Source organism: Eriocheir sinensis, chromosome 13, assembly GCF_024679095.1.
Source record: "Eriocheir sinensis breed Jianghai 21 chromosome 13, ASM2467909v1, whole genome shotgun sequence".
In the NCBI taxonomy this organism is placed as follows: Eukaryota; Metazoa; Arthropoda; class Malacostraca; order Decapoda; family Varunidae; genus Eriocheir; species Eriocheir sinensis.
The window spans coordinates 5,513,551-5,533,741 of NC_066521.1; the positions used below are offsets into that span (position 1 = coordinate 5,513,551).

A 20,191-nucleotide genomic window follows, 5' to 3' on the forward strand; every position below is an offset into this window, starting at 1 on the left:
ATGCCAGGTCCTTCAGTCTCTCGAGATGGAACACAGTAGTGTTGCATCTCGAGATTCTTCTTGACCTGACTTGAAGCTTGAGTGTTATAACAACAAGCCTATGGTCAGCTGCAAACAACTCAGCACTCCGGTAAACCCTGCAGTTCTGAAGGATCCTCCAACGAGAACTTACGAGAATGTGGCTGATCTCCTTAGCTGCCCCTCCAGCGTCGCTATACCAAGTCCAGCGGTGCAGCTCTGGTCTCTGGTACCAGGAACCCGCAATTTCCAACCTTCTGGATTTTGCAAAATTCAGGAGGAGAGAGCTGTTGGTGTTCTTGGTACCAGATCCATGGGGACCAACACATAGCTCATAGCAGAGAAATAATACAGAAAAGTGAAACAGATAGACATAAGTACAAAGATAGACAGATAGATAAAAACAGACAGACATATAGAGACAAAACACACACACACACACACACACACACACACACACACACACACACACACACACACACACACACACACACACACACACACACACACACACACACACACACACACACACACACACACACACACACACACACACACACACACACACACACACACACACACACACACACACACACACACACACACACACACACACACACACACACACACACACACACACAAACACAAACACAAACACACACACACACACACACACACACACACACACACAACCTCTCACACACACACATACCCCCTACCCAAACATCCCTACACATACCCCCCAGACCCACCCACCCCTACGCACACACATCCCGACACTAACTACACAAACAGCACTTACCACACAAAGTAACACTACGAGCCTTCAGGGAAAACAGCGAAGAGAAGGAACGAAACACACGAGGAAAGACAGTATACCGCTGGCTACCCTGATGGCCGAGACTGATTGCTTGGAAAAATGTTATCAAGCGACCATCGAAAATAGCTTGAGGGTTTTCTTCTTCAATCAGACAAACAGGGATGACCAGAGGAGGAGGAGAAGGAAGTGAAGAGAATGGAGAAGGTTTAAAGAAGAGAAGGAGGAGGAGGAGGAGGAATGGGAAGGAGGGAACCAAACGAGGGAATTGTAAGATTAGATTAAAAAAACAAAAAAACATTGGAAGGAAAGAAAGAAGAATCGAAGACAGTTGAGGAAGATGATGATGACTAGAAGAAAGGACGGAAAGGAGGAGGAGGAGGAGGAGGAATACAGAGAGGACAAGATTATTAGTTTGAAAGAAGACGAGAAACAAACTCAAAATAAAAAAAAACGAGAAAAAAACGAACCAAAACTGAATAAGAGAAAAACTGAGAAAGGAACGACAAAAAATAACAAAAAAGAAAGAAAAATAATATATAGGAACAACGAACGAAAAGGATAAAAAAGATACAAAACAATCAAAAGAGAATAGGAAGAAAGAAATGAGACAAAAAAAGACAAAAGGAAATGACAAAAAAAATAAAAAAAAGGGAAAAAATACATAAGAACAACCAACGAAAATGTCTGATGAGCTACACAATAATTTAAAAAAAAATAGAAACGAAAAAGGAAAAAAAAAATCAAAACAACCAACGGAAAGGATTAATAACAAGATACACATTAACCAAAACAAAAAGAAAGAGAAACAGAAATAACAGACGAAATAATAAAGGTAACAAAGCCCAGGAAGAATAAAGCCCAACCCAGGTACAGGAAACACAGGTAGAAGCGAACCACTGCTCACAGGTACCGATTGCTTTCCCAGATTGACTCCACCGATCATAATCAAACGCTATTTACCTCCTGCTGCCCCTCCCCCCTCACCTTGCCTGCCCTCTCCCACACCTCCCTCCCTCACACTGTCCCTCCTCTCACCCCTCTCACCTCTCCCTGCCCTCTCTCACCTCTCCCTCTCTCTCTCTCCCAGCTCTTGTTTTCCTTTTCCTCTCTCTCTCATTCTTATTGTTTCCTCTTTTCTTCCTCTTCTAGTTCCTCTTACTCTTTTCTTTCTCTTCTCACCCCCCCCCCTCCCCTCTCCCACCCCTCCCACTCTCATCTCTCACAACCCTTGTTTACCTTTTCCTCTCTCTCATTCTTATTGTTTCCTCGTGTCATCTTCCTTTTCTATTTTTTCTCATTCTTTTTCTTTCTACCTCTCTTCCTTCTCATCCCACCCCTTCCTCCCCTCTTCCACCCCTCCCCCTCTCATCTCTCACAACCCTTGTTTACCTTTTCCTCTCTCCCATTCCTGTTGTTTCCTCTCCTCCTCCGTTTCTAACTTTTCTCACTAGTTTCTTTCGACCTTTCTTCCTCCTCCTCTCACCCCTTCCTTCCCTCTCCAACCCCTCCCTCTCTCCTCTTTCCCAGCTCTTGTTTTCCATTTCCTCTCTCTTATTCGTACTGTTTCCTCGTCTCCTTTTCCTTTTCTACCTTTTCTCACTCTTTTCTGTCTACCTTTCTTCCTCTCATCTCTCCTTTTCTTCACTCTTTCCTTCCCTCTCCCTCTTCCCTCTCCTAATAGTCTCTCCATCCTACCTTCCTTCCCTCTCACCTCTCCTGCCCTCTCCCACACCCTCCCTCTCCCCCTCCTATTTCCTTTTGTCCTTCCTTTTACCTCTCCCAGTACTCCTCTTCCTCTTCCTCTTTGCTCCAACCTTTTCCTCTTTCGTCTAATGTCCCTTTTCCAGCTTCTCCTCTCTCCCTCCTTTCTATTCCTCTTGTATTTCTTCCATTTCTTCAGTTTCTTCCTTTCTCTTCTTTGTCTTTCTGTCCTTTGGTGATTCTTCCTCTCTTTTTGTTTCCTTTTCCTCTTTTTTTCATTCTCTTCTAATCCTTTTCCACCTCTCTCCCTCTCCCTCTCTACCTTTCTCTATCTTCCTCTCTACCTCTTCTACCTCACTCCCCCTCCTGCAGTTCTTTTGACTTTACCTGACACCCCCTCCTCAACCCCCTTTCCTAATCCTCCCCCCGTGACCCCTGACCTCTGACCCCTGAGTTGGCCCCGGAGCAGTACACCTCGCACACACCCTCGTCAACACCCCGGGCAGGAAGGTTCGGGTCGCTGCTTGATTTCGGCGCCTAATCACCTCCCCCGCGTAATTATTAGTATGAAAGGCGCGCGATGATATGTAGTGGGAAGAGGAAGATGGTGAGAAGGCAGCGGGTAGAGAGGAGATGGATGGTGAGAGGGATGGTGATGATAGTGATGGTAATGGTGAGGAGGAGGAATAGAAAGATGACCGGAGAGATAATGAGAAGATAGATAGTGAGAATGATAGTGATGAGGAGGAGGAAAAGGAAAAAAGATGATTGGAGAGAAGAGATAATGAGCCAAGAATGGTGAGAGAAAGATGGTGAAAGACGGAAGAAGGAGATGATGAGAAAAGAACAGTGAGAGGAAGATAGTGAGAAGCCAGCGGGGTAATGAGGAGATGGATGGTGATGATGGTGATGGTGAGGAGGAGAAAAATAAAGAGGGTCGGAGACACAGAGAAAGGAATAGAGAGGAAGATGATGACTATAAGAGCAAGATAACGAGGATGATGATGAGAAAGAGAAAAATAGATGGCAGGAAAGAGAGGATGAGAAAAGAATAGTGAGAGGAAGATAGTGAGAAGAGCAAGATAAGGAGAAGGATGATGATGAGAAGGAGAAAAATAGATGATAGAAAAGAGATGATGAAAAAAATAATAGTGAGAGGAAGATGGCGAGAAGAGCGAGGTATTATGAGGAAAGAACAGTGATGGGGGCATGATAAGGGCGAGATAATGAGAAGATATATAGTGAGGAGGATGGTGATGATGGTGATGGTGGTGAGGAGAAAGAGAAAGATGGTTGGAGAGACAATGAAAAAAGATGGTGAAAGGAGACAGATAAATGAGTCGATGGAGAGTGGGAAGGAAGGAAAAAAAAAAAGAAAGATAGAAAGAGATGATGAAAAAATAACAGTGAGAGAAAGATGGTGAAAGATGAAGGAAACAAGTAATGAGTAAAGAATAGCAAGAGGAAGATGGTGAGAAGGCAGCGAGGTAATGAGGAGATGGATAATGAGGAGGATGGTGATGATGGTGGTGATAATGTCGAGAAAGAGGAAAAAGAGATGGTCGGAGAGATGATGGGAAAAGAATAGTGAGAAGAAGACAGTGATAAGAGCGACATAATGAGAAGATGGATTGTGAAAGAAAGGCGGTGATGGTGGCGGTGAAAAAAAAATGGACGGAGAGAAAATGATAAAAAAAAATGTGAGTAACAAGAAAGAAAAATTATGGTGGAGTGACTAGTAGTAGTAGTAGTAGTAGTAGTAGTAGTAGTAGTAGTAGTAGTAGTAGTAGTAGTAGTAGTAGTAGTAGTAGTAGTAGTAGTAGTAGTAGTAGTAGTAGTAGTAGTAGTAGTGGTAGTGGTAGTAGTAGTAGTAGTAGTAGTAGTAGTAGTAGTAGTAGTAGTAGTAGTAGTAGTAGTAGTAGTAGTAGTAGTAGTAGTAGTAATAGTAGTAGTAGTAGTAGTAGTAGTAAGAGTAGTAGTAGTAGTAGTAGTAGTAGTAGTAGTAGTAGTAGTAGTAGTAGTAGTAATAGTAGTAATCTTTTGGTTTCAGTAATGAGAGAGAGAGAGCTCACACATGCCTTAGTTTTCTGATTCTCCATTTCAACAAATAAAAAGGGAGAAAGAAAAATGATAATAATAATAATGAGAAATAGTTGAGGATAATACCTGCTTATATCAAAAATTAAATTAAATAAACTGCACAGCGTGAGAAGAAAACGAGGCCTTCCAACAACAATACAGTATATTTAAGAGCTTCCGTTTTCTAATCTCCCTGTCAACCCTAAGAAAGGAAGACGGACGATGGGAAGGGAAGGCTGTTATGAAGAAATATTTTGCCGCTTGTAACTCTATCGTGCAATTATACAGGAAATGACTGGCTGTTAGGAGAATAAACGACGGGGAATTCAATTGTGCGAGGAAAAGCATGAAATTACTGACTAACCTAACGAGAGAGAGAGAGAGAGAGAGAGAGAGAGAGAGATTGATTGATAGTTTATTGTTGCAAGTAAAAACAACAAAGGAGAAGAGAGGAGCATGCCATCCCAACCACCAGGCAGAGAGAGAGAGAGAGAGAGAGAGAGAGAGAGAGAGAGAGAGAGAGAGAGAGAGAGAGAGAGAGAGAGAGAGAGAGAGAGAGAGAAGTAAGATGAATGGATAATTATGAAAAGTTGTAAGCAGGAAATTCAGACCACAAGTTGAAGGTCAAGGAAGATCAGTATAAAAATGCTTCATATATTACCTTTTTTTTTTCTTCAGCCAATTCATCTAGTAATGTTTATATATATATATATATATATATACATATATATATATATATATATATATATATATATATATATATATATATATATATATTTTTTATCTTTCCTCTTTCTCTTCCTAAATTCATCAAATATTGCCTTCATGTATTTATATTTCTTCCACAACTTCATCTAGCAATCTTCTTTTCCTTCTCTTTTTTTTTTCTTTTTCTCTTCACTGCTCCTCTCTTCTGCCAATTCATTTAGTAATCTTTATATATTTTTTTTTTTTATCTTTCCTCTCTCTCTTCTAAATTCATCAAATATTGCCTTCATGTATTTTTATTTCTTCCACCACTTCATCTAGCAATCTTCTTTTTCCTTCTCTTCTTTTCTTTTTCTCTTCACTGCTCCTCTCTTCTGCCAATTCATCTAGTTATCTTTATATTTTTTTTTATCTTTCCTCTTTCTCTTCCTAAATTCATCAAATATTGCCTTCATGTATTTCTATTTCTTCCACCACTTCATCTACCAATCTTCTTTTTCTTCTTTTTTTCTTTTTCTCTTCACTGCTCCTTTCTTCTGCCAATTCATCTAGTAATCTTTATTTTTTTTTTATCTTTCCTCTTTCTCTTCCTAAATTCATCAAATATTGCCTTCATGTATTTCTATTTCTTCCACCACTTCATCTACCAATCTTCTTTTTCCTTTTCTTTTTTTTTCTTTTTCTCTTCACTGCTCCTTTCTTCTGCCAATTCATTTAGTAATCTTTATATTTTTTTTTATCTTTCCTCTTTCTCTTCCTAAATTCATCAAATATTGCCTTCATGTATTTCTATTTCTTCCACCACTTCATCTACCAATCTTCTTTTTCCTTCTCTTTTTTTTCTTTTTCTCTTCACTGCTCCTCTTAATTGGTCCCAATATGGCCTTTATCTTTTTTTCCTTTTACTTTTTCTTCAACCACTCTATACAGTAATTTTCTTTAACTTTCTTTTTTATAATTTTCTCTTTCTCCTTCCTCCTCCTAAATGCTTCAAATATTGCCTTTAATATTTTTTTTCTTCTACTTCAATTAGCATTTTTTTTTTTCTTTTCTTTCTTTTTCTCTTTCATTTTCCTCCGCGTAAACGCTTCTAATAATGCTTATATCTTTTCTTCTTTTTCTTCTTCTAATTTCAAACAGTAACCTTTCCCATCTTTTCTTTTTTTTCTTTCCTCTTCCTCTTTCTTTTACTTTTCTTCCTCCTCCATCATCATCATCAGAAAGCCTTAACATCTATCAAGCAAACCAATCAAGTGACGTCATTCTCTCTTCGTCCAATCAGCGCGGCCCAATCAGCCTGACACGCCCCGTCTCCGCCAATCACGTGCCTCATCTAATCCACCAATCAACGGCCGAGAGTTTATCCGTTTATCGCCGATCGAAAAAAAAAATCAAAGAGCGCATTCATGGACGAGAGAGAGAGAGAGAGAGAGATAATAATGGAGTAGGCGATGTAAAGAGAAAAGAATGACCGCATGTGGGTTTCTCTCTCTCTCTCTCTCTCTCTCCGTAGACAAAGAGAAACACGTAGAACCATCGCACTCTCACTCAGGCTGCGCGGTGGACCGAGTTTCGTGTTCTGCGCAGCCATCCATCGTTTTTTTGCGTATATTTCACACGGCGCAGACAGGCGGTGTATCTTCCCAGGTAATAACTCTTCCATTCTCCCTTTCTTTTTTTTATTATTTATGTAGTTCTCTCTCTCTCTCCATCTATCTCTATATGCCTATTTTTGGTACGTAAATTCTTCCATTCTTCTATTCTCTCTCTCTCTCTCTCTCTCTCTCTCTCTCTCTCTCTCTCTCTCTAACACGTAGGACTCTAAAGATAAAAGGTTTTAGAAGGTTTATGAGAATGAAGTAAGGTAAAAAGATACTGTATGCATTTCCTTTAACTGTCTCCTTGATAATGATAACAGTAATAATAATAATAATAATAATAATAATAATAATAATAATAATAATAAAATGACATACCGCAGAGGCTCAAAGGAAAAAAGAAAGTCGTAGTTACCACAACCACATCGCTAAGTATAACTAACAAAGACCACCAGATGGCAACACTGCACTGGCTACGACATAATACACTCGTAACATAACTTCGGATTCAAATACCTGAAAAAATAACAGTAATAACAATAATAATCGTGCGTTTTCATCAACCCTCACCGCCCCCACCCCGGGCAACAGGTAACACAACCCTTAATTAACTGCCGAAACACAGGTAAAGGTTGACTCACGTATCACACTCAAAACACAATATATATATATATATATATATATATATATATATATATATATATATATATATATATATATATATATATATATATATATATATATATATATATATATATATATATTTATTAAGAAAATTATTTGTCAGAAAGAGGAAAGAATGATATTAAAACTTTCTCTTTCTATCTATCTTTCAATTTATCTATCTATATCTATCTACCTAGCTATCTCAGCTTCCCCTCTCTTCATTTTTCTTCATTCCTCTAGCCCCCTGTCCTCTCTCTATTCCTTTCCTCCACCTCTTATTCCTCCCCTCTCTCCCTTCCCTTCTTTCCAATTTTCTCTTCCCTCTACCTGTTCTGCCTACCTTCCCTCCGCTTCTCCTTTCCTCTCTTCCCTCCATCTGTTTTTCTCTCCCCCCTTCTTTTCTTCCTCCATCAGATTTTCTCTCCCTTCTCTACCTCCACTTGATATCTCTACCTCCATCTTTCCCTCGTATCCATGTTCTATATATCTTTATAAATACTTTTTCTCTCAGTTCCTCTTATAATTTTTCCCTCTTTCACCTCCCTCCCTTCTTTCTCTCAGTCTCTCCATTTATTCTTTCCCCTGCACCTCCTTCATTTCCCACTCTCTTTTTTTTCTCTACCTCACTCCCGTCTTTTTTTTCCTATTCCCCCTTTTTCTTCCCTTCATCTCGTTCTCTGGGCCGCCCTTCTCTCCACCTACCATCAATGCTTCCTTTTCTTCTTCTGGACCTTCCCTGTCTTCCCCCTTTAACTTTGCCCATTCCCTTTCATGCCTATCTCTTCTTCTTTTCCTTTCTATCTTTTTCCATTCCTCTCTTTTTTCCTTCTGTCCGGTTCACTTTCCATGTTGCACTTTCTTATCATTACCATTTTATCCGCCTTCTTTTCTATCTTCCTCCATCTGTCTCTTTCTGCCTCTGTCTCCCCACCTCTATCTATATTTACACTTTCCCTCCCATCCCTATCTTCTTTTCTGTCTATCTCATTCGTCTCTCCGTATATTTCTTCCCTCCACCTCTTGGTATACACTTTCCCTTACCTAACACAGGCTCAAGGGTTAATGAGACGAAGATGAACACCGAGGCCACGAACAGCTATAGCTTATGCCCAGACTTGACCTTTCCCTGCCTTAGTTTCTCCCTTCATCTCTCTCTTTGGTCTCCATTCTTCGACGCTCCCGGCTCTCACAGCAAAGAGAGACCAATAGATAAAGTAAGAGCGTTTTCATGAGTGTTTTTTCACGTTTATGGTATTAAGACTTTGTCAACTACCACCAGGCGCACAACGTTACCCAGGGAAATGCCGCCAACAACTCCTACGAAAGTTAACTGCGTGTGTTCAGGCTCCAAAATGTTTCAGAATATGCGGCTGTATTCTTAAACGTCTCAGTGCCTCTGTCAGCCAGTTTGAAAAGTCTCTCGTGGTAAAACCTGCTGGCATATTCGTGGACTGTTTTGCGATGTTGGTGATAGTTTTACACGGCTTTGACATCTTGAATGGGAAAAACATCCATGAATACCACGTTAATCATCTCTGTGGCCTTGGGACATCGTAATGAGAATCAATTACGTATATGAATATGGACCCTCGCCCTCTCTCCCTTCCAAAGCATCACCCAGATTTGTTTGATCGGGTTAATCTTCTCTGTGGCCTTGGGAAATAGTCGTAATGGGAACCGATTACGTTTAAGAATATGGACCTAGCTGGTTCTTTGTCCCTCCCTGCATAAGAACACCTCCGTCCCTCCACCAGTGCGCCGCCACCCAGCTCACGCTCTCACGCTCGCAGTGATAATTGCCCGCCAGAGAAGAGCGACGCCAGGAGGCTCAGGTGAACGGCGCAGGGGCAGGTGGGCCGCTGACGCCACCCACTGCCTTCAGGTGAGGGGCGCAGCTGTTGCCTGTGCACCTGGCCACCTGCATACCCAACCTCCTCCTCCTCTCCCCTCCCTTCCTCGGGCGCCTCCACGCTCACCCCATAACCTGTCTGTCATTTTTTTCTGCCTTTGTCTCTCTGTCTCTGATTGGGATTTCTATCTTTCGTTCTCTTCTCTCTTCCTCGTTCTCTCTCTTTATCTTTACCTCTCTTTCTCTCTCAATCAGAAGAGATAGATAGATAGACAGATAGATAGATAGATAGAGAGAGAGAGAGAGAGAGAGAGAGAGAGAGAGAAGGGCTAATTTAGAGACCATATGGCCTGTGTAGTACTACGTAATCTCTCTCTCTCTCTCTCTCTCTCTCTCTCTCTCTCTCTCTCTCTCACCCAAAGGTGTAACGTGACACCCAAGAAGGGCCATTTCCAGGTGCCGTCGACAGGTGGTGCTGCTCAGGGATCTCGAATGAAAGGAAAGTCGCCTGAGGAGCCCCGTTCAAACTACAGAAAGAAGACTGACGTAAAAGGAGACTGGGAATAGAAAGCCCATGGGAAGGATGAGAAACACCCTCCTCCTTCTCCTCCCTCTTAATAATAATTTAGTATCATTATTATTATTATTATTATTATTATTATTATTATTATTATTATCATATATTATTATTATTATTATTATTATTATTATTATTATTATTATTATTATTATTATTATTATTATTATTATTATTATTATTATTATTATTATTATTATTATTATTATTATTATTATTATTATAATTATTATTATTATTATTGTTATTTTTATTATTACTATTATTATTTTTATTATTATTATTATTATTATTATTATTATTATTACTATTATTATTATTATTACATCCTACCAGTGGCGGGCACGGTTCCGCTAATCCGCTAACCGCTAACTAGTGAAGGTAACTTATTTGTTAGCTGATTAGCGTTTTCGATAACTTTGGAAACGGTTAGCGGAGAAATTAGCTCCCACTAAATGTAGTTTCTCCTCTGCTAACTTTAAGTCCACTAAAAAAAAATATACAGGTTTGTTCTTGTCCGTTGTGGGTAAACACAGCACCAGTTGAGCCACATGGCGCACTGATTCCAAGGCTTCCACTTTTGGGTAAATTACTCTTTAAGTAGATTAATAAGACAATTATTGGGGAAAGATTTTTTTTAGGGTAATGCATCTTCAATTTCCAACTCTTTGAACTCGGGAGTTAATAACAAGAATTCGATATTTTCCACCTGACATGAAATAAACTTAATATAATAAAAAAGTGTCAAGTTATGGAAGAGAGTAAAAAATGTGTAAATTTGCGTGAAATCTTGTGTAAAATATACGGATTTAGGATAAACTGGAGGCTTCTTTCTCTTCTTTTCTTGTTGTTGCTTGCTGGGCTCTTTTTCAGTTCAGCTGCGACGTTGTCACCGTGTAGTCGCGTTCATTATTGTCGTCTTGTTTATCGTTATCGACGTGGTGACCCGAGTGAGGAAGTTTTTGTTCCGCCTGAGGATGCAGTCTCTCTTAAGGAGCCGACAGCAGCTGTTAGTGAGGCGGAGGAAACTCAAGCTGAGGAACAGGAGTAAGAGAAGTTCCAAAATCCATGGCCCCACATAGATAAGTACATTGTTCTTCAATCAAGAGATATGAAGAACTAAAAAGTTAGTGGTTAGCGTTAGCTTCCACTAATTTCTTTATCAGTTTATCTGTTAGGAGTAAGCGAAACTAACTTTTTAGTTAGAGGATTACCAGTTAGCGCAGCTAACTTTTCGGTGAGCGGTGACCAGCACTGCATCCTACCCACTTCTAGGTCATTTACTATGACTTTACGACGTACAAAAGAGAGCATTACAAAAGAAGAGTTTTATATATATATATATATATATATATATATATATATATATATATATATATATATATATATATATATATATATATATATATATATATATATATATATATATATATATATATATATATATATATATATATATATATATATATTAACGAGATAAAATAAGATTAAAGTATAAAAGTATTACGTATGAGTTAATAAACGTAGATCTTTTCCCCTACCTATCTGTCCACTTCTTTGTCTGTTTGTCCTTATCCTTTTTTTCTTTTTTTTTATACTAAACATCTAAAATTTCTCTTCAGGTTAAATTTCGGCACTTCAAAGTCTACTTTATCGTGCAGCAAAAAAGGGAACAGTTAAGTGAGCCACTGCGGGGATACTTAACTGCTTGAAAGGAAGAAAATGGAACAGCTAAAAGGAAAGAAAGAATTATTGAAACGACAGAACAAAAAGAGAAAGTGAAAGAAATCGTGAAAGACAGGGAAGGATAAAACGAAAGTAAAAAATGAGAGCAAGAGAAAAAGGAGGAAAAAGGGAAGAAATAAGAAAATACACGAGGAATGAGAACGAAGGAAAAAAAGAAATAACAAAAGAGTGAAAACAAGAAAGAAGGAAACGAAATATTTAAAGAAAACCTGAAAGAAAGAAAGACAATCGTACGGGAGTAAGAGTTAAAAAAAAAAAAAGTGAGAGTGTAAAATTAAAAAGTGAGAGTGTGCGTGAGAAAGGTGTGTAAGGGAGGTGAAAGGGAGGGAAAGGGAGAGGAAGGGAGAGGGAGAGAGAGAGAAGGGGGAAAGGTGAAATTCTAGGCAGGTAAAGAGAGGTGATTATGGGCGTTACCTGTCCTGTGTTAGATGGGGTCACGAAGGGTCAAGAGACGAGTAATTGACAGGTTTGTGTGTGTGTGTGTGTGTGTGTGTGTGTGTGTGTGTATAGTAGTAGTAGTAGTAGTAGTAGTAGTAGTAGTAGTAGAAAAGGAAGAGGAGGAGGAGGAGGAGATAGAGAAAGAGAAATCAAACAGAAAAAAAAAATCCACTGTAACGAAAAAAAAAAAAAAAAAAGGAAAAAGGAACAGGAAGAATAAGAAAAGGAAAAAGGAAAGAAAAAACAAGAGAGAGAGAGAGAGAGAGAGAGAGAGAGAGGAAGTGATCTGTACCAGGCAGGGTGTTGAGTCTCCTCATTATAGGGTTTACAGGCCTGGGAGTGCCGCAGGGATGACCTCTGACCCCTCGCTGGATGCTGAGAGAGGGGGAAGGGGAGGTAACTAAGAAGAGGGAGAGGAAGAGATCTCGCTCCTCCCCTCTCCTTACCTCTCTCTCTCTCTCTCTCTCTCTCTCTCTCTCTCTCTCTCTCTCTCTCTCTCTCTCTCTCTCTCTCTCTCTCTCTCTCTCTCTCCTTTTCTCTCTCTCTCTCTCTCTTCTCTCTCTCTTTCTCTCTCTCATATTCTCTCTCCCTTGGCATCTGCATCTTTCCTCTTTGCTTGTTTTCTTCTATCTTCTCTTTCCTTTTCACCTCACCTTTCCATCTCTCTTTCCTTCCCACATGTTCTTTTCTCTTCTCTCCTCCCCTGTTTCCTCTCGTCTTCTCTCTCCTATGTCCTCTTCGTCTTTTCTCCTTGCTTGGTTTCTTCTCCATTCCCTTCCATTCACTTCCCCTTCCACTTGCTTTCCCATCATTCTTTCCTCCCTAAATATTCTCTCCTGTTCTCCCTTTTCCCTTTTATCTCCCTCTCCCTTTGTCTATGTGTCTTGTCTTGCTTTCTTTTCTCCTCTTCTCTTTCCTCCTTTTTCCCTTCTTTCCTCACCACCTATACTTCCATCCCCTTTCCTTCTCATCTTTCCTTCCAATTTCTTCTTTGCTTTTCCATCCAATTTCGTTCTTTCCTCACCACCTATACTTCCTTCCCCTCTCCTTCTCATCTTTCCTCCCAATTTCTTCTTTGCTTTTCACCCAATTTCGTTCTTTTTGTTACCGTTTTCCTACATGAGCAGAGAGCGGTTGATTATACGAAACCAAAACTGCAAAAAAGTGTGAAATATCAAATTAAAGCTTAACATACAATAACAAATAATATACATATCTAGAGTTAATACATCATCTCTGTTCCTCTTTTGCTTCTTCCTTTTCATCTATCTTCCCAATGCTCTCTCTCTCTCTCTCTCTCTCTCTCTCTCTCTCTCTCTCTCTCTCATTAATTTTTCTTCCTTTCCCTCCATCTCCTTTTTTCTTACTCTCCTTCCATTTCCATCCTATTATGTTTTTTTTTTCATTATTCTTTATTTTTTGTCTTCTTTCCATCTTCCTTCCCGCCTCTCTTCCTCCCTCCTCTGCCCTCGTCTCTCATTCAGCTCTCTTCTCCTCCCTTAATTTGCTTATAATTATGGGGAAGTGTAGCGGTTTATGGGGTAATGATGCTTTATTTACTGTACTTAACGAGGTGTGTGTGTGTGTGTGTGTGTGTGTGTGTGTGTGTGTGTGTGTGTGTGTGTGTGTGTGTGTGTGTGTGTGTGTGAGAGAGAGAGAGAGAGAGAGAGAGAGAGAGAGAGAGAGAGAGAGAGAGAGAGAGAGAGAGAGAGAGAGAGAGAGAGAGAGAGAGAGAAGGAAACGGGGGGGAGGGGAGGGAGGGAAAGGTAAGAAGCGGGAGAGAAAAATGAAATGATGAAAGGGTCAAGGGTCAAACAGCGAGGGTCACAGAAAAGCGTCCTGCGGTCGGGTAGTTCTCTTCTTCCTCCTCCTCCTCCTCCTCCTCCTCCTCCTCCTCCTACTCCTCCTCCTCCTTTTCCCTTCCTCGATCCCTCCATCTTCCTCCCTCACTGTCACCTGCCCGCTCCTCATTTCTGTTAGTGACATCATCATCACCATCATCATCATCATGTCAGCATCATTTTTATTTTATTGTTTTATCTTTTGTAATATAAGATTTTCCTCCCCCTTCTTCCTCCTCGTCCTCCTCTTACTACTACTACTACTACTATTACTACTACTATTACTACAACTACTACAATAATACAAGCAGAAGGATTGAAGAGGGTATGAAGGAAAAAATAAAGGAAGAAAGAGAAATGGAGGAAAGGAAGGAAGGAAGGAAGGTAAGTTTTAGAGGGCACAGGAAGGGTATAGGCCTATTTACTCGCTAATTAACATATAACACACACACACACACACACACACACACACACACACACACACACACACACACACACACACATGTTCACTCACCCCCACCAAAAAAAAAGTATAAAAACACAATACACTTCCATTTAAATTCTCAAAAAATGTTTAAAAAATTATCTTGTGTATTAATAATGGGCTGAATTCGTGACCTTGGGCAAACGGTCAGGATGGTTTGGGTCACGTTTAAGTCTGATGGATGAGGAGAGGAGGAGGAGGAGGAGGAGGAGGAGGAGGGAGGGCAAGACTCATTTCATAATATTCTCCCTCCTTTCCAGGGCACGTAGGAGGAGGAGGAGGAGGAGGAGGAGGAGGAGGAGGAGGAGGAGGAGAAGGAGGAGGATATACCTTTCCCCATTCCTTCTAATCTTTCTCCCTTCCTCTCTCTCTCTCTCTCTCTCTCTCTCTCTCTCTCTCTCTCTCTCTCTCTCTCTCTCTCTCTCTCTCTCCAAACACAAGGGGGATGTTTGCTTGTGTTTGTCTGTTTGTCTCTCCCAAGCCTCATCCCCTCCCCCCCCCTTTTTCCCTCCCTCTCATACCTCTCCCTCTCCCTCGTCTTACCTTCTCCCTCCCTTTGGAATTTCAGCCCCCCTCCCCCCTCCCTTAGAAACTCCCCCTCCCCTCCCATCTCTCTGGCCTTCCTCTCTCCCCTTTTTTGGAATGTTTCTCTACCCTTCCACCCTCACTCCCCTCTCTCTCCCCCCTCTTCCTTAAGCTTCCACACTCCCCTTTCCCTTTCCCTCTTCCTCCATCTGGTCACTACTCCCTCTCACTCCTCTCATGTACTCCCACTCCACCACCCACTCCCCTCCTTGCCCACTCCATCCTTCTCCTACTGACTCCCGTAATTCCCACTCATTCCACCGCCCACTCCTCCCCCCACTCAGTACACTAGTCTTTGTTCCCACCCACTCGTCTCTTCCGTGTGTGTGTGTGTGTGTGTGTGTGTGTGTGGTGCCGCCCTTAACAACGCCACGCACCACCCCTTGTACACACACACACACACACACACACACAACCACCCACACACACACACACACACACACACACACAGATCCACCCACCCACACACACACACACACACACACACACACACAGATCCACCCACACCCACCCACCCACACACACACACACACACACACACACACACACAGATCCACCCACACACACACACACACACACACACACGAAAAATCCAGTAGTCACTTGAAATTTGATATGGAAAAAAGAGAAAAATGCATTACAAAACAAAAACAAGTCGTGATGCTGATACAGAGATGAATTAGTATAATTGAAATTGAAATATAGACGCGAGAAAAATGAAAACAGAAAATGGAGGAAACTAAGATAGATAGATAGATATAGATAGACAGATAGATAGATTGATAGATAGATTGATAGATAAATAGATAAAAAGGCAGACATAAAGCAAAAAACAATTCAATTATATACAAAAATAAAAAACTAGCACGATTGAAAAAAAGAAGTAATTACACGAAAACAGAAAAAAAGTAAAAATTTAAGTAAAAAACGAAATCATCAATAATAATAATAATAATAATAATAATAATAATAATAATAATAATAATAATAATAATAATAATAATAATAATAATATAACGTCATAAAGGAGAGACATAAAACATCAATTCGTTCCCCCAAACACAGGAGCGCCGTTGAAATAATAAATCTTTAGGCTCGTGGTTACCCGCCGGCAGAAAAGAGAGAGAGAGAGAGAGAGAGAGAGAGAGAGAGAGAGAGAGAGAGAGAGAGAGAGAGAGAGAAGGGTGTTTTAGTAGTGTAGGAATAAGAATTGAAAGAAAGGAGGAGGAGGAGGAGGAGGAGGAGGAGGAGGAAAGGAGGTAAACAAGTTGTAAATGGATTTCCTGGTGGGAAGTTTGGGATGAGGAGAAACAGGAGGAGGAGGAGGAGGAGGAGGAGGAGGAGGTGGAGGAGGAGGAAGCGGAGGAGGCATAAATCAAAACATGCATAAACTGATCATCTCTCTCTCTCTCTCTCTCTCTCTCTCTCTCTCTCTCTCTCTCTCTCTCTCTCTCTCTTCCCATATCGAGAAGTGAAAGGAAGAGGGAGAGAGACGACTTTCCCCTCCCTCCCCCCCCCTCCCTATCTCCCTCCTTTCTCTCCCCCTCTCCCCCCATCCGGTCATCCCTTACCCCTGGGGCGTTTGGGTTTAGGGGAAGGGAAGGAGGGAGGGACGGAGGGAGGGAGAAAGATAAGGAGGGAAGAAAGGGAAATGATAGGAAGGAAAGGTAAGAAGGAAATGAGATAAAGCCTTGGATTACGTGATAAGGGAGTAAAGAACAAGAACAAGAACAAGAAGGAATAGAAAAAGAAGAGCAAGAACAAGAAGAACAAGAGGAGTAAGAAAAAGAAATAGAAGAAGAACAATAACACGATGACAAAGAACAAGAACGGGAGGAGGAAGAGGAAGATGAAGAAGAAGATGAAGAAGAAGAAAAAGAAGAAGACGAAGACGAAGAAGAAGAAGAAGAAGAAGAAGAAGAAGAAGAAGAAAAAGAAGACGAAGACGAAGAAGAAGAAGAAAGAAAGAAGAAGAAGAAGAAAAAGAAAAAAAGAAGACGAAGACGAAGAAGAAGAAGAAAAAGAAAAAGAAGAAAAGAAAAAAAGAAAGAAGAAAAACAAAGAAGAAAGAAGAAATAAAGTAAAACAAGTCATGCACAAGAAAACGTAATAGAAAAAGAAAATAAAGAAATATAAAACAAAATATTCAATTGGTCAGGCAGTAAATCAAAGGTAAACTAAAGGAAAAGAAGAAAAATAATATAAAAAAAATACTAAAAACAGACACAAAACCCGATAAGAAAAGAGAAAGAAGGAAAGAAAAAAAGAAACCAGCACTCCAGCCTTTCTTTAGTAACTGTATCCTGAGTCAAGAAAACTTAAAGACATGAACGTGGTGAAACAACCGATAAAAGTCAACATAATTTGCACAGAACACGATTTATTGGGGACATTCTTTCCTCCACAACCCTTCTCCCCCCCTCCCTTCCCCCTTCCTCCCACTCCTTCCCTTCCTTCCCTCTTCCTCCCACTTCGCATCCTTTCTGCTCTCCTTCTCCCCTTCTGGTCTCCCCTCCTCCTATTCCTTTCTTTGCCTTCTTTCTCTCATCCTTCTCCCTCTCTTCCCTCCTCCTCCTCCTCCTTCTTTTCCTCCCCCTCCTTCTCTTTCCCTTCTTCCTATCTTCCTCTCTCCTTGCTCCAATTCCGGTTCCTTCCTTTCTCCTCTCCTCCTTTTCCTCCTCCTTTTGCTCTCTCCCTCTTTCTTTTTCCTATTGTTCCTCTTCTTTTTCCCTCTCTGCTCCAATTCGCTTCCTTACGGTACTTTATCCTTTCTTCCCTCCCCCTCCTCCTCCTCCTCTTCCTCCTCTTCTTCTTCCTTTCCTTCTCCTATCCTGCTCCATTTGTCTTCCTTCCCTTCATCCTCTCTTCTTTCTCTCCCTTAACTTTCTCCTCTCCCAATCCCCCATCTCTTCCTTACTTCCTTCTCTCCCTTCCTTCCCCTCTCCCTCTCCCTTTGCATCCCTCCCTTCTTCCAATCCACATTCTCCTTCCTCCTCCCGTTCCTCTTACTCTCCTCTTCCTTCTCCTTTCCTCTTTACTTTTCTCCTCCTCCTTCACTCCTTCCTCTTTACTCTCCTCCTCCTCCTCCCGTTCCTCTTTATTTTTCTCCTCCCCCTCCCCTTCCTCCTTACTTTCCTCCTCCTCCACCTCCCCTTTCCCTTCACCCCCTCCTCCCATCCTCTCCCACTCTCTTCTCTGACCTGCTGTTACGTCTTGACCCCCAAACTTGACCCGCAGTAAGAGCTGACCTTGTTTTGAGGCAGACCAGTTCGAGGAGGAGGAGGAGGAGGAGGAGGAGGAGGAGGAGGAGAAGGAGGAGGAGGAGAAGGAGGAGGAGAAAGAGGAGGTAAAGAGAGGGTGTGGTAGATAAGTGTGTACGTGTTTGTGGAAGTGGGTTATTGAGAGAGAGAGAGAGAGAGAGAGAGAGAGAGAGAGAGAGAGAGAGAGAGAGAGAGAGAGAGAGAGAGAGAGAGAGAGAGAGAGAGAGAGAGAGAATATTCAACTATCAAGAAATGTAAAAAAATTAATAAATAACACAATCTGATATTTGAAACTAGACGAATACAATGATAAATATCTTCAATTACTACCTCTGATTATTGTTTTTCATCCATCATTATCACCATTATTTTATTTTATTTTTTATTATCACGTGCTCTCAAATCAGTAAGTCAGTTGAAGGTTAGTATCGTCAGACGCTGCCAGCTGTCACATCAACTGTTTATTTCTAAAAACCTAAAAAGAAGTTAAACGTGTTCTCAGGAGTGTTTTTTCACGTTCAAGGTATACAGAGGCTTCGTCGAACTACCGCCAGGCTCATCAAACTATCCCTGAAAATGCCCCTCACAACTCCTACGAAACACTTGTTAAATGTATGTGCTTGGACGCCGAAGTGTTTAATTAAGAATATGGTCTCACTGTTTATGTATCTATCTACCACCAGACCCGTAAAACTAACCCTGAAAATGCTCCACACAACTCCTACGAAAGCCTTGCCAAGTGTGTGTGCTTGGACTCCGAAATATGGTCCGAAATATGGTCTCTCTGTTTATGCGTGTTTCTATCTATCTATCCATCTTCCACCAGGCTCATAAAACTATCCCTGGAAATGCCCCCCACTCCCAAACTCCTAGGAATGCCTTGTTAATTAAATGTGTGTGCTTGGACGCCGAAATGTTTAAGAATATATACACTGTTTATGTATCTGTCTATTTATCTATCTATTTATTTATTTATCTATCTACATACGTCTATCCCTCTATATAGCCCCCTACAACTCCTACGAAAATCTTGTCGAATGTATGTGCTTGGGAGCCGAAATATTTAAGAATGTGACCGCTCATTTTATATAAGCTTGTCTGTCTGTCTATCTTTCTGTCTATCTAAATATCTATCACTGTATCTATCCAACTCTATCTGCCACTGGGCCTCTTTTATTCCCCTGCCGGTCCAGTAGCCTCAGAATTATAGACCACAGACGAGAGAAGAAAAAAAACTGGCCGGAGCAGCGTCATATTAACATACCGCCACTCCGTCTTTTCTGTCGCTCGTTTCTCCGAGCTAAGGTTAGAGAGTGTTGCGCCGGTCCTCCACGCGCTGCAAAAAGGCGCTGGACGAAAGGTTAGAGAGACACGGAGACTGACAGGTAGACAGGCAAACAGGTAGATAGATAGATACACAGAGAGAGAGAGAGAGAGAGAGAGAGAGAGAGAGAGAGAGAGAGAGAGAGAGAGAGAGGTTAGAAAGACACGGAGACTGACAGGTAGACAGACAGACAGACAGACAGGTAGGTAGATAAATAGATAGACAGACAGACAGACAGGTAGGTAGATAGATAGAGATAGAGATAGACAAATAGACAAACATACTGACAGATATTCACCATTAGTTAAAACGAATGAAAACCATGTAAGAGAAACACACACACACACACACACACACACACACACACACACACACACGCACGCACGCACGCACACTTACACGCACACACATACCTGTCTGCTTGCCTTAACAGAGCACCAAGGTCACAAACACACACACACACACACACACACACACACACACACACACACACACAC

At 41.1% G+C, this 20,191-nt stretch overlaps 1 protein-coding gene across 4 annotated transcripts in view; it reads right to left on the minus strand.

Annotated features, from left to right (window-relative positions):
• Positions 1-20,191, minus strand: part of LOC126997912 (hornerin-like) — a 118,564-nt gene that overhangs the window by 47,136 nt on the left and 51,237 nt on the right. The gene's annotated exons all lie outside the window — the stretch shown is intronic.